The 13,550-nt window shown below is 45.2% G+C and overlaps 1 protein-coding gene across 1 annotated transcript in view; it reads left to right on the forward strand.

The window, feature by feature from the left end:
• Nucleotides 1-13,550, forward strand: part of LOC101864208 (nesprin-1) — a gene marked incomplete in the record, with an annotated part of 244,542 nt that overhangs the window by 152,889 nt on the left and 78,103 nt on the right.

Raw genomic sequence — 13,550 nt, forward strand, 5'->3', positions numbered from 1 at the left:
TCTCTCTCTCTCTCTCTCTCTCTCTTCTTTCCTATACCGGTGCCAATGTAATGTCCATAGCTTCCCCCCGCCTAGATTGACTGTGTTAAGTCACGGCCACACTCAACAAAGCGGTCCAAAGCACAGCCAAGCGAACGTAATCCTGTCAAAAATCTGCGTGGCCACACTGTCGCCTGTTTCATTCTGCGTCTAGTGTCTCCTTTCGATGGCCATGTTAGACGTAAATCGGCCAATTCGAAGTTGATATTTCCACTAAATGATTAGAGAAAAGAAGAAAGATGGAGGGGACACAGAGACAATATCCCTGTGTTACTTTGACGTAAACACTAAATATCCCCCACCCCCCCAAAGGGCAGTGCTACTGGCTGAAGTGTCTTTAGGCCATTCCCAAAGGGGTGATATTAACATGTTCTTATGCACAGTAGAATTGTAACTGTGAGGAACAACATTGGGGAAACTGCTACTTTTTCTTTCCTCATCTTTACTATCGTCATTTTTCATCTACTTCTTTTATATGTTTGTCATTCTCTTGTGAACTGCTGTTTCCGGGGTGCCTTGATAGTCGAAGCTGACTTTGTGCAGTTGAGGCTAGAGAGGTGAGCAGAGTAAGTTCAGTAAGCTTGATTCCCCGTTTCGACTTTTCTCCGTTGACACCCACCCCTTGGCGCTCATATTATGACCTAATGCAGTTTTGAGTACCGTAAAACTTTACTAAAACAAAAACAAAACGCAAAAATGAACGTAGATTTTGATGTTCTCGTCAGCTATTGTACCTCTTGCTGACCAGTGTTTGTGATGGTCAGTTAGGTGTCTTGCAGTCGCATACAGACGTTCCGAGTTCGATTCCTGAGTGGGGAGAATGTTTGCCGAGTATCTCGTCGGCCTTTCTGCTGGTTTGTTGTACATGTATCCCTCTCAGCCCGGGTTGGCCTTGGCATACAGGATCAAAGCACGATTCCTAAATGATCTAAAATACGTAAGACATTGACAATTTTAAAATACTACCTTCTGCTGGGGTATAGGTACGTGGGTATGTTGCTATTCTCAGGTGGTGAAGGTGGTTTGCGTGTACTCTGGTGTGGTTTTTCCCTTCTTTCCTTATCATTCTGACACCTCCTTTATTGTGTTTGTTACTCTCTTGTAACACCCCAAATCGTCACCTCTTATTATATAACCGTATTGTGCTGCAAGTGCCGTAAAACTCTTCTTTTTAAAAAACTAAAACTGAAGCTATTCTCTGGCGTCTTGAGTCTGGTGTCAGTGTGACCAACGTCTCCTTTAGCCGGCCTTTGTTCCCTCTCTCTCCGCCCGTGTCACTTCCCCTTTCTCTCCCCGTGGACGTGCTGGTACACTGTACAGCAATCACACATCATGCCACTGGAGCTGTTCCAAATCCTTTGAACGCTGAGCCACGACACGCATTTGTTGGAGAACGCTATACGCCTTCTAATAATAAAAAAGACGGTGTATGTATTCTTAATCCGTCTTATGGCTCGCGTTCTGTGACCAAATAGAGCGTGATCGCTGGGGTTCTGGTATGGCAGTGGCAGCGGTTTGATCACTACAAGACGGCTTGCGTTACCATTGAGTGCTGTTCTCGTTTGAGACTAAAGCTGTTAATGAAAAACGCAAACAAAGATAAAACAAAAGGAATTCATTGTAAAATTGCGGCAAGATCCTTTCGTACATTTACTTGTGCATACTCTCTGTCTTATTACTCTTTGTTTCTACGAAGGGTAACTGTTTAAGCTTCATTCTCCTCTCTGCGCTGTGTCAGAATTACGTGGAACAAACTGTGGAGTGAACGATGTTGTTAGCTTTAGTTCTACGACTTCAATTTCGCGTAGTCTTGTTCAAACAGGACAAAACCCGGGAGTGCTGATCTTACCTAAAAGCGAACTGTGTACCTGGCTCGTACGGTTAAGTAAAGTTAGTCTAATTTTAGTGCTTGCTATTTTTGCCATTGTGGGGCTCTAGATTTAAGTGCATCACCTAAATCTCTGCTCAGGAATTTCAACTTTGAAAGGATAATCACGTGTACACGTTTTTCCACCATAACGAATTATTCTCATTACATTCAGGGTCCGAGAGATGAAAAATGATTGCTAATTGTGATCATGACTTTTGTGTGAACTGTTATCGAAATGTGAACTGTTGAATTGATGATTGTTACGGTGACTTTAATTGTGGTTTGTGGATATCGAGGCTGAGGCCAGTTCTCCTGATAATATATAAAACGTATGAATAGACTATTCTTCCAACGAGGCACAGAAATGGAGGAAGATATGGATTTTTCACGGTACGTGGACAGGCAAGAATGGACGTTGACGGAGGAGGAAGACAGAGGGAGAGACTCTGTACGTCCGAGGACCATCACTGTCTCTCGATCCAGAGTTGCTGGTGTTGGTGTTTCTCGCTCCGGAATTGCTAGCGTTGAGGTTTCTCGCTCTAGCATTGCTGGTGTTGAGCAGAGACTGAGTGGAGGAACATTTAGAGTCGGTCATGCAGAAGGCGTTGTGGAGCTGGGTACGTCAGATGTGGGTGGAGTTTCAGGAAGAGGTGTGGCCTATGTCAGTGGAGCTATAGGGGGCGTGGCTAATGTGGGTGTGGAGAGTGTGCTGTCGCGGTCTGCTCTGAATACTGTAGACTTTGGTGACGTCGCAACGAACATTGATGTCCAAAGTCGTGACGCCATCGATGATGGTGGGAGGGCTTCCTCTACGAATGTGCACATCACTCGGAGGGACAATGTTTATTCTTCAAGACGTCAAGGTCTGAGTGAAAACTCAGTGCAGTCCCAAAGAACAGTTAGTAGTGGCACTGTTGAGAGTGAAAGACACAGCAGTACCGTTCTTAATTTACAACTTGAGACTGACAGGAAGTTCAAGGCTGTAGAAGTTGTAGGTGCTGGGATTGGAGAGACCAGTCGTAAAGAGTGGTCGTATGAGAGTGTAGAGAGAGGGGACGGCGGGGAGAGAGAAGTCTTTGACCTCTCTACAGAGGAGTCATTCGTGCCAAGTATGGTGGAGACATTCGTAGATCATGTGGAAGACACCGTCTGCGAGTACAGAGAGGAATGTTTTCTGGGCATTAGAGAGCTACAGGCTATCCCAGGAAGTCGGCGCGCGTCGTTTCTCACGATAGGTATCGATAGTGATATCATGGGAGGGGGGAAGAGGAATGTGGAGGGAGTTTTGGAGGAGGAGGAGGCGGAGGAGAGTGGAGGAGGCCTGACTCAGGATGATATAAATAAGGGAATCCAGAAATTTGTCTCAACGATGTATGGAAATATAACGTATAGCGATTCGAATTATCACGAGGATGGGGACGAGGAGGAGGAGGAAGGAGATAAAACAATATTGTATTACGAAGATGGTTCTGAACTCCGACAAACAAATATTTCTGCGTTGGTCGTGGAAAGATCAGGAGTTTTTGATGTCAACAGGTCGGTTAGACATCGTAGTGAGGCGAGTTTAATAACAGGCGCTGACGTAATGGGGGCGGGAGCCTCCAGTGGCATTGTTCCCGGTGATGACGTCATAGACATATGCTCTCCAGGTGAAGATGCAGAAGAACCGGTGTATCGCAAGTTAGAACGTTCGGTCAGCGCCCCTAGCAATGAACTGATGTCGGGACGTAGTTCGGTGGGGAGAGAGCTGGCTACGACAGAGGTAGTAACACAGAGTGGAGAAACGAGCGAGAGGAGAGAGGAGCACTGGCAAACGTCCTACCTGAGTGTTGACGTAGGCGGTGTGCCTAGAGCGGAGGAGAGAGAAGAAAAAGAGGGCTCAGTTCTCTCGGAGCTCAACGTTGTGTGGGGGAAAACCATAGACGCTGACGAGGAAGTAGGTAGTTCAAGAGGGAGTGAGCGCTCGTACAGATCAGAGATAGAGATCGGCGTTTCTCGCTCTCACAACACTTCGTTTGACACATCCGCGGTGCACGGAGCAGACGATAGCGCCTCGTTTACTGGCGATTTTAGTGACTTTGTGAATATGAGTGATTCCGAGAGCAGCTCGTGGATGGATCGGTCTGGGACTACGATGACCATGTCGGACGTGGACCCTCTCTCGCCGCGGTCAGCTGTGGGAGGGGGAGGTGGTCAAGATACGTCTGGCTACAGGACCGACTCGTCGTTTGGCCCTCTGGTTGTATCCGACCAGGAACAAGACGGAGGCCAAACTACTCTCACGGAAAATATGTTTGGCGTGAGCAGCGCGACATCTGCCTGGGTCGACTCAGAACAGCTCCATCGTTATCGTGACGCAGATATTCAAAGTGGAGTTGTGATGAACGTTCATTCAACGCACCAGGGCAAGCAGTCTGTTGACTCAAAGTCGCTGGGTGGTGCGGTCTCAGTTGAACACGGGTCGAAAGATACACGTAGTAAGAAGGCTTTATTCAAAGTCTCTGAAGAAATTGCTCGGTTTGGCCGTGGGCCTGATGATTCGCGAGATATTTCTGTCGATCCCAATGTTGTTCCCGGTGAAACTGGTGGTGCGACGGAGTTACCCGGTGGTGGGGAAGTTGTATTCCGTAGAGAAATAACGAGAGTTGACGACAGTGATTATGATGCTGACAACGACGAAGGAGATGTGAGAGACAGACGATGGAAAGCGAAGACGACGTCTCGGAATGATAAACGGGGGAGTGAGTCAGAGGAGTCGCGGGATGTCCGTACTTCGAAAATAGATTACGCGGGGAAGGAAATTCGTGATGAAGGGGCCGTTGTTGATGTTGGTGAGAGATACGGCGGTGTTCATTTTGATTCCACTCAAGGAAATATCATTCGAGTTGAAGAAGCAGTCGTCAACGTTGGTGAGAAATACGGCGATGTTCGTTTTGTACCTTCTCAGGGAAGTACCGTTCGTGTTGAAGAAGGACGTCTTCAGCAAATGTTAACACCAAAGAATAGTGAGGGTGAACAAATTGTTACGAGTGTTAATGTGATTTATCTTGAAAACAATATCATGGAATCAAGTGACGATGACGCTAATGATACAACTGTGGTGGCTACTGACCTTGATAATACTCTACAAACAGAAGAGAGCGATCTTGTGATTCGTTCGGAGGAGAATGTGCAGGGTGATTTGGATTATAGCAGCTCCAGTGTTGATTTTGTTACACGAAGTCTGATAGGTGGGGGTACTGACGAGTCGAGTCTCCACCTAGCGGGTTCTAGTGTTGATCATGGATATGTTGGGGACAGTGCTCAAGTTCAGATGAGTATGTATTCTGATGAGCACGTACGTAATGTCCCCTCGTCCGAACAATCAATGGTTGAGGTGAATACCTATCCTGACTCGATCGCTCTATCTTCAGAACAAAGTGATCTTCGCCTGTCTGATGACGTAGGTAATGTGGTGGAGGAGGTAGATGTGCAAGAAGTCGGTTCTGAAGAGAGTGTTGAACAGGCAGTGCTTGCAGAAGGATCGAGCGTGGATGAATTGGCTTATGTCAACACTAAATCTAGCGATGTAGACGACGATGATCAAGTTGTTATGTTTACTTCTAGGTGGGAAGTACATGACGTGGTGAAGACAGAGGAAGAGGATGGAGAAGGGGAAAAGACTGTGGATGAGCAAGAGAAAGATATTGTTCAGACAGAGGGGGAACGAGAAATAATAAACGTGGGACCCGAGAGGACGGCGGAGGAGATGGAAAGAGAACAAGTAGTGAGTGAAGAGAGTCGTGAGAAACTCGACGAAGAAGGCGGAGCGTGGGCGATACAGGAGAACGCTAAGCGCGAGGGAACAAAAGAGCAAATGGAAACGAGTGCACATGACGAGGAGCGGAATGCGCCCGAGGGCCTGTCAGGTACGAATTCCGAAGCGGCGTTATCCGTGCGATATGTTGGTGTCTCCTCAGTAACTGATGAAACTGGGACAGCTTTAGGTAGCAGCATGTCTGTTGAGACAAGCGATATAACGAAAGGGGCAGAGTACAGCGAGGGTTTGTCGAAACCTGTGGATGTTGAACCGACAGAGGACTTGAATGATGGCTTCGTGCCGGTGAAGAATAAGAAAAAGAGGAAAGGGAAAAAGAAGAAAGGAAAGTCCGGTGCTCAGAATACAAGGGTTGAAGATTCCGGTGACGGCGTTGACATAACCCATCAAGATGTAACTGCTATTACGAGCAGCGGTCAAGATGATGTTACTTCTGGTGTTGATACTCAAAACTTAACAAACATTTCCTTCGTGGAAAGGTCCGAAGAATACTTACAGTTGTCTGATTCTGAAGCACAAAGGCCGACCTTCAGATTGCAGGCGCCCACTATGAACCAATCAACAGTTCAAATGGATGTAGAAGAAAGTAAGACGATACAGGTTCCCGACATTTCTGCCAGACCGTCCATAACTGAGGAACATAGTGCGGCTACTGCTGTTGGTGTCAAAGCTGACGAAAATGTTTCCGTCGAGGATGAGGGTTTTACCCCTGTTAAGTCTAAGAAAAAGAAAGCTAAGAAAAAGAAAAAGAGCAAAAAAGGTCAGAATACCGAGGGAGAAGATGGCGAATCTGAGAATCTCACTTCTAGCGATGTGAACAAAGATATTGAAGCGGAGAAAGGGAGGGAAATTAATGTTGAGGAGGGTGTCATGGAGGAGTCACGTGGTCAAGAAAAGAAAGACGTTGAGTTGTCAGTGACAGATACATTTAGCGCTGATTTAAAGGAGGTTGATGATGTTGATGGCGAGTCTAATCTTGAGGGTCCAGCTTTTGCTACGGATCGTGTTGAAGATCGTGCTTTGGAAGAAGGAGATGGTGTAGTCGTGGAGAAAGAATTCTTTGCACCGGCCAGTGTTGAGAGTGCCGATAAACAAGAGTTGATCTTTTCAAAAGAAAGTACGGAGGCAGAAGATCAGGGTGAGTTCTTTAGACAGGAAGACTTTGATGATGATTCAGGGCAAAATTTGGCTCACCACGAAGATGTTTCTTGGGAAGAAGAGGTTGCTCCAGACATGGACGCATCTGCTGCATACACAGACGTTCAGGGTCAAACCGAGGGAGATGTCTCAAGTCCAGGGTCTGACTATATGAGTCTTCTCCTTGCAGCAGAAAAGGAAGCAGCTCGGAAAGCAGCAACGAAAGAGAGAGCCAGTAGAGAGAGCTGGGGCCTAGTGGTAGAAGAGATTAAAGATATCTTTGGCTTGAGAGATGATGAGGAGGATGAGTCTGACATATTTGAAGAGAATGATGATGAGCAAGAACAAAACGTGGAGGCGAGAGAAGAAGACGGTGAAAGTGATGGCTTCGTGGAGCATGTAGAAGAGGAAAAGGAACAAGAGTATGAAGACGAAGAGGGAAGACAAGAGAATGAAGAAGACGAAGAAGGCGTTGCAGCAGGCGTTACAGACATTGAAACTGAAGAAAGTTACTCTGGAAGCATGCATGTGGCCGAAGAGCAATGTGATACAGACATTATGCTTTCATCGGATCTTCGTGCTAGTGAAGACAATGCACAAACTGTTGGTCCTGGCAGTGAGGAGTTGTCAAGTAACGATCAGCAAATATCAAAAGAGCGTCAAAAGGTAGACCAACGTGAATCTCGAGTTCGGTTTACACGTGGCCAAAGACAGTCTGGAAGTTTAGGTCCTTCTTTCGGTGTGGAGCCAAGTCAACGACGGATTTTGAAGCCTTTCCGACGTTTCACGAAAGCTCCACCAGAGAGTGACGCTAAACAATTGGAGTATTCTGCTGATGATAGAGAAAATGCAGGGGATTTTGGTGAAGATTTGTCAGGATACGGAGAGTTTAATGAGGCTGTGAGGATTGTAGAAAGCGTACTGGACTCTCCAGAAGACAGCGAGCATGAAGGCATCACGGAGGAGAACGCAAATGAGGAAGAATCAGAGGCCGATACCGAGAAAAGGGGCCAAAAGAGAAAGCGAATCGGCGGCAGCCAGTTGATGACTACATTCTCTGGTACAGAATGGTCAGAACACAGTGCCCCTGAAGACTTGGATTGTAGTCTGGACATGAGTCTGGAAGACGCTGCAAACGCTCTGGGCGCCGGCGAAGGTGTCGAAGTCGACGTTAGTGAACAAGAAGTGACATCTGGGGAAGGAGAAGAGGTCGCAAGCCACGACTCTGTAGACAGACGCCGGACGATATCTGAAGAGATGTCCCTGTTTTTGTTAGAGTCTGATTCAGAAGACGAGCGAGATGATGCAGCCAGTGCCGGAGGTGAGCGAAGTGAGCACCGGTCTGAAGCAGACAATACTTCCACGTTTTTGGACACAAATGTTTATGACGTCACTGATGTGCGATACCATGAAGGAGATTGGGATGATAGTCATGCATCTTTAGTGTCCAGCCTGATTGGTACGAGGGATGATGAAGCAAAATCGAATCAAGGAGAAAATACGCTAGTAGAAGATGAAACAAAGCCGGATGAGGATAGTGCTGATCAGGATGAGGACGAAGGGACATCTGTTGACGTGGACGGAAATGCAGACTCTGTTGACTCTGTTGACTCTGTTACAGAGGTGTCCCCTGTCGTGCAGGGCACTGAGATAGAAAGGAGAGAAGAGTTTCTTGGGGAACAGGTCTTGAGTACTGTAAGATTTCAACGTCCGCTACCTGTTTCAAACCCTGGCCAGGCTACAGATGCTTTTAGCACTAATGTAGATGTTCAAGAAATTGTATTTTCTCACACGAGTGACCCCGACAAAACTGATAATTCGGGCACTGTGCGTAGTGAAGAGAAAGATGCCCTTAAAAAATCTGAAAGTCTTGAAAATGTGAAGGCTCAGGGTGAAAATAGTGAAGTTTCTGTTGAGTCTCCTGAAGATTTTGGAGAGGACCAGGAAATTGACCAAGTCACCGCGGAGGATGTTGAGGTTGACAAAATTGTCTCTGGTAAAGAAGTGGAGGGTGATGATGAAGTTGAAAGTGGTGGTTCAGCTTTTGTTAGTGATACGCGGATGGAGATTTCTTCTGTGAAAGAGACAGAGCTTGAAGAGAGATTTGCCGAAGAGGCTGAAGTTCCAGAAGAAGGTCAAGATAGCGCAGCTGACGAGTGTGTATTCGAGGACTCGACTGCTGACTTTGAGAAAACTACGACAGACGTTTCTGTTGCCGAAATAGTCCGGGAAAAGGAAGCCGATACAGAGCCACAGAAGACTCAGCGAAGGGGCGATGAACTAAATTTGGAAACTGAGGTTGAGGGTAAAGGTGAAGAAGTCAGAGAAGAAAATGTTACCATTGTTGCTGGTGCCACAGCTGGTGGCGATGATGATGACGATCCGGGCTCAAAGAAAAAGGGCAAGAAAAAGAAAAAGAAACGAGATAAGAAGAAAAAGAAAGGAGAACTTAGGGACGAGAAAGCTGAAGAAATGGCTGATACAGCTCCTTCCGCAGATTCAGAGAAGGTGGAAAGAACTTCACCACAGAAGGTTGAAGACGACCTGGAAACTGTCTCGTGGGATGGCACGGGAAAGGAAGACACAGTCATTAGGTCGGGTCGAGAGAAGACTGATGAGCTCTACACAGAGGAGGGTCAAACACCAATAGATCAAACGGAGTGGAGCTCACTGGAAGAGTTGGGCGAGACAGGGACCGCAGAAATTCAAAGGGTTATTGGAGAAAAAGTGGAAGAGTTCTTTTCTATTGGGAAAGAAAGCAGTAAAGCCACGGAAGCTGAAACAACTACTTCCACTCTGGATTCATTTAGTGCCGTGATAAAGGCTGACAAAGCCGAGGGCTACAGCGGCCTAGATATTGTAGGAGGACCGTCTGTTCTGGAAGAAGGTGGGGCTCGAGTCGTCTACGCCACAGAAGAGGAAGAGGGTGAGGATCAAAGAGGTGAACGAGGAGATAATGAAGACGATACTGAAGAGAAAGATTTCGAAATGATTGTCGATCGGACTATTGTGAGAAGTCATAGCACGGATGACGAGCCGTTTGAACAAGGTGGCCTACGGCGGGTGTCATCGCAGGAAGATATAAGAGATGTTCATTCTGACGTTAGATTTGGTGTAGACATTCTTTCTCATAATATGAGCGGAGTGGCGTTGGTGGGGTCAGAAGAGAATTTACTGTATGAGCATAGAGAAAGGGGTATACCTGACCCAGAGGATGTTCATGGTGCTCAGAAAGAAGATTTTGTAGGTGATGAAGTTGTCTCAGAAGAGGATAAAACTCTTATTGGTATGCAAAGTGACGAAGAGGTGTCCGATGTCACGGCAAGTGAAATTCAGAGAACGTCTTCCCAGGAGGATATTCGAGACGTTCAGTCAGAACGTGCGACAGACATAAATGTCTTTTCTCATTCGGATGGCTCGGGTGTTGCTCTTATTGACGATGGGCGAGGATTGTATCTCGTGGGAGAGAGTGAACGTGACGTAATATCTTCATCGCAAGAAGACTTAAACGACGTTCAGTCCGAGGACACGTCCAGTGTTGTTTTGACTTCAACCACAGATAGTACTGACCTATCCGTGACGAGCAGCGCTAAAGAACGTGTTGATTTAGAAGAAAGTGTTCTCGAAAGAGTTTCCTCTCAGGAAGATATCAGGGATTTTGTACAGGAGCACACGTCTGATCTCATTGTGACTTCTCATGCCGATGACGGTATGTCTACTTTGGTGGGTGAAGATAGAGAAAGTGTCCGCGTTGAAGAGAGTGAACGACAAAGAATGTCATCCCAAGAGGATATTAGAGATATTCAGTCAGAAGAGGGCTCCTCTGGTGTTAATGTTGTAACATACACTGACGGTGATGGGGTGGCTTTAGTGGATGCTGCCAAGCAGCTCATACACGTCGACCGCAGTGTTGTTGAAAGACGGTCTTCACAAGATGATTCGGATAATCAGTCGGAAAATTCTTCAAATGTGGATACTAAGTCCCTTGAAGATACCGTGTGTGTAAGTGACGCTCAAGAGGACGTGGTCAGTGTTGAGGATGTGACACAAGATGTTACTGCGGAAGCTAAATCAGAGTCCGAAGATGTCGGAGGAAAGAAGGATGAGCTACCAGTAGATTTGGAAGAGGGGGCAGTAGAGGCGCCTGTCGCTGTGTATGCTGAGTCGTTCGTGGACAGACATGAGGATACGATAGACACGCCTGTACGCCAGATTATCTTCAGAGTAAGTTGCGAATATCCATACTTGTTCTGCTTTTCCGGGGAGATTATGTACCCATTATATTTAAATATAAGGACTATTTTTAGGGTGTTAGAAACACAGCACGCATAACTGTTTTTGTATTTAACTAGACATACATTATTTTAAGACCGCGAATCGGTCACACACTTCACGTCACGACTGCAGATTGATTTTTTAGATGATTACTTATTTATTATAAATAAAATCTCCAGGCCTAAATGTTCGTATATATTTATAAGACAAAGTATTGGTTTATGTTTGTGTCTGTTCGTGCATTTATTTACTCAACCAGATCTTTGGTTTGTTGTTGTTCGACGTCCTGCCTTCATAAAATTCTTTGTGACTACCTTGACTTATGTGTGAAAAAAGTAGAGTGGGGTGGTGGGGGAGGGAAGGGGTAATTTTGTCTTGTCCATGTTTGTGGCCTCTTGTTCAGTGTGTTTGTCGGTGTCCAAAGTGGTGAATACTCTGAAGGTGTCGTATTTCTATGTCGTGGCAAATAACATTTCCTCTCTTTGCTCCATGATCGAGCTTGCTCCAAAGAGGGCGGCAGAATGTTACTTCGTCAAAGTTTCTTCTCTCACTTGTGTATTTTGGTTTACTTAATGTGTTTTATTCCCTTTTGTATAGGCTGTTTTGGGTAAGATCCTCGTTTCTAATATCTTTAATAACAGTAGAGGCAATTTACGATTTATTTTCCTACGTTACCAGATTTGTTTTTGGGTTCGATTTAAGTTCCCATTGTGGGTTTTTCAGTTTTTGTTTTTTCCATTTATCACCAGGATGTTCATAATTAGTTTTTGTGAAGGAAAACTACCGTGAACTCCAGAGTTCTTTTGAAATTAACCGTTCTGTTTTCAAGATTGTTATAACCACTGCACCACTGTTGCAGTCATGGGACTGTTAGAACACGCACTTCTTTGATTTTACCTAATGGTTTTGAAAAAGAATTTTTACTTACTATTGTCTGTTGGGTTTATTTGTTGATGTTTTTGTTAACTCCTAACTATTTTCGTTTATTTTCATTTTAAGTTTCTTATTGTTGGTCTCTACCTCATCCACTTAATCCTCCTCCTCCTCCTCCTCCTCCTACTACTACTACTACTACTACTGCTACTCTTCCTCCTCCTCCTCCTCTTCCTTTTCCTTCTCCTCCTCCCCTATGTTCCCCGTCTTTTTCTGTGTTGGTGGTTGTTATTCTTGTTGTTTTTGACACCCAAATTAGTGATTGTGACACTCTCAAAGCTGTAGCCGTTTTCGTATAAAACAATTCCTAAATAAGTCAAAAACCAATTAGTGTCGCATCATTTACAGTATCTCTCTAATAAAAGAAATTGATTTAATGAATTGCTTGAATATTAGGAGTTTATATTTTTTTAAATCATTATACTTCAAATTATCATATTATGCCTTTCCAGCGTTTTTGCTAACCTCAAATGAAATCGAGGGAATGGAGAATGCATTTTGTTGATATCATATAATGGGAACCTAAAGAGTTCAGGGCAATAATTTGTTGCTAAACCCTTTCTGTCAACGTAGTATAGACTTGTGTCGCTCCTGGTTCTAAAAAAGAGTGCCCTGTAGTGAATCCACGACCTCAGATCAAGGAAGATACTCATATCGCCTGACAAACATCCCAGACGTGTTTGCATCAGCCAAGTGTTTGCTTTTTAGCTTATCCTAGGGTCCAAGTCAAACTTTTACCAAGAATCTTCTGCCTGAAGATTCCTAAACCTAAACGGTGGCTGTTAAATGAAAGCCGCTTCAAGGCTCTGCGAAAGAAGTGTATCTGTACACTCTTTCTGCTTTTATCGACCTGTGTAATGGTCTCTTTATTGTGGCACACCAGCGTATGTGGTGTAGTGGTTAGGCTCTTTGTCGTCCATGCAGAAGACATGCCTTCGATTCCCCGTGTGGGTTAAATTTATTTTGATCGAACATCTGCGTCTCTCTATTAGAATGCTAGGTTCCGCTCAGCCTGGGTTAGCATTGGTAGGCCGACTCGAAGCAGCTCACCAGCTGAATGATCTGAATTGTGTCGATGGGGGCTTAAAAGTTGACCTATTTCTGTAATCCTTTAATTGTTTGTGGGATCAAGCAGTATTTTCCCCTGGTATGTCTGAGTTCAATCTCGGCACTGCATAGTTTATTGATGGGAAAGACCAAGACGGAAGGTAGAAATTGTGCTTGTAAATTGGAATCTATCTTCCTATCTCCTATATATTCAATGGTTGAATGGAACCCTCGCTTTGGGTTGATTTCGTTGCAGAACACTTAAAAAGAAGAAATACAGACAACCATGCTCAAACGACCACCTATCCAAAATAATCACCTGTACAAACGACCGCTTCCTACTTCTTTCTGTTCAAGATGTCCTCCTGTCTTGAAAAATCACTCTTCTCCTCGACAGTGGGTGGTGTTTTGAAGGAATTCGATTAACGGACC

This window comes from Aplysia californica, unplaced genomic scaffold (assembly GCF_000002075.1).
Source record: "Aplysia californica isolate F4 #8 unplaced genomic scaffold, AplCal3.0 scaffold00062, whole genome shotgun sequence".
Lineage (NCBI taxonomy): Eukaryota > Metazoa > Mollusca > Gastropoda > Aplysiida > Aplysiidae > Aplysia > Aplysia californica.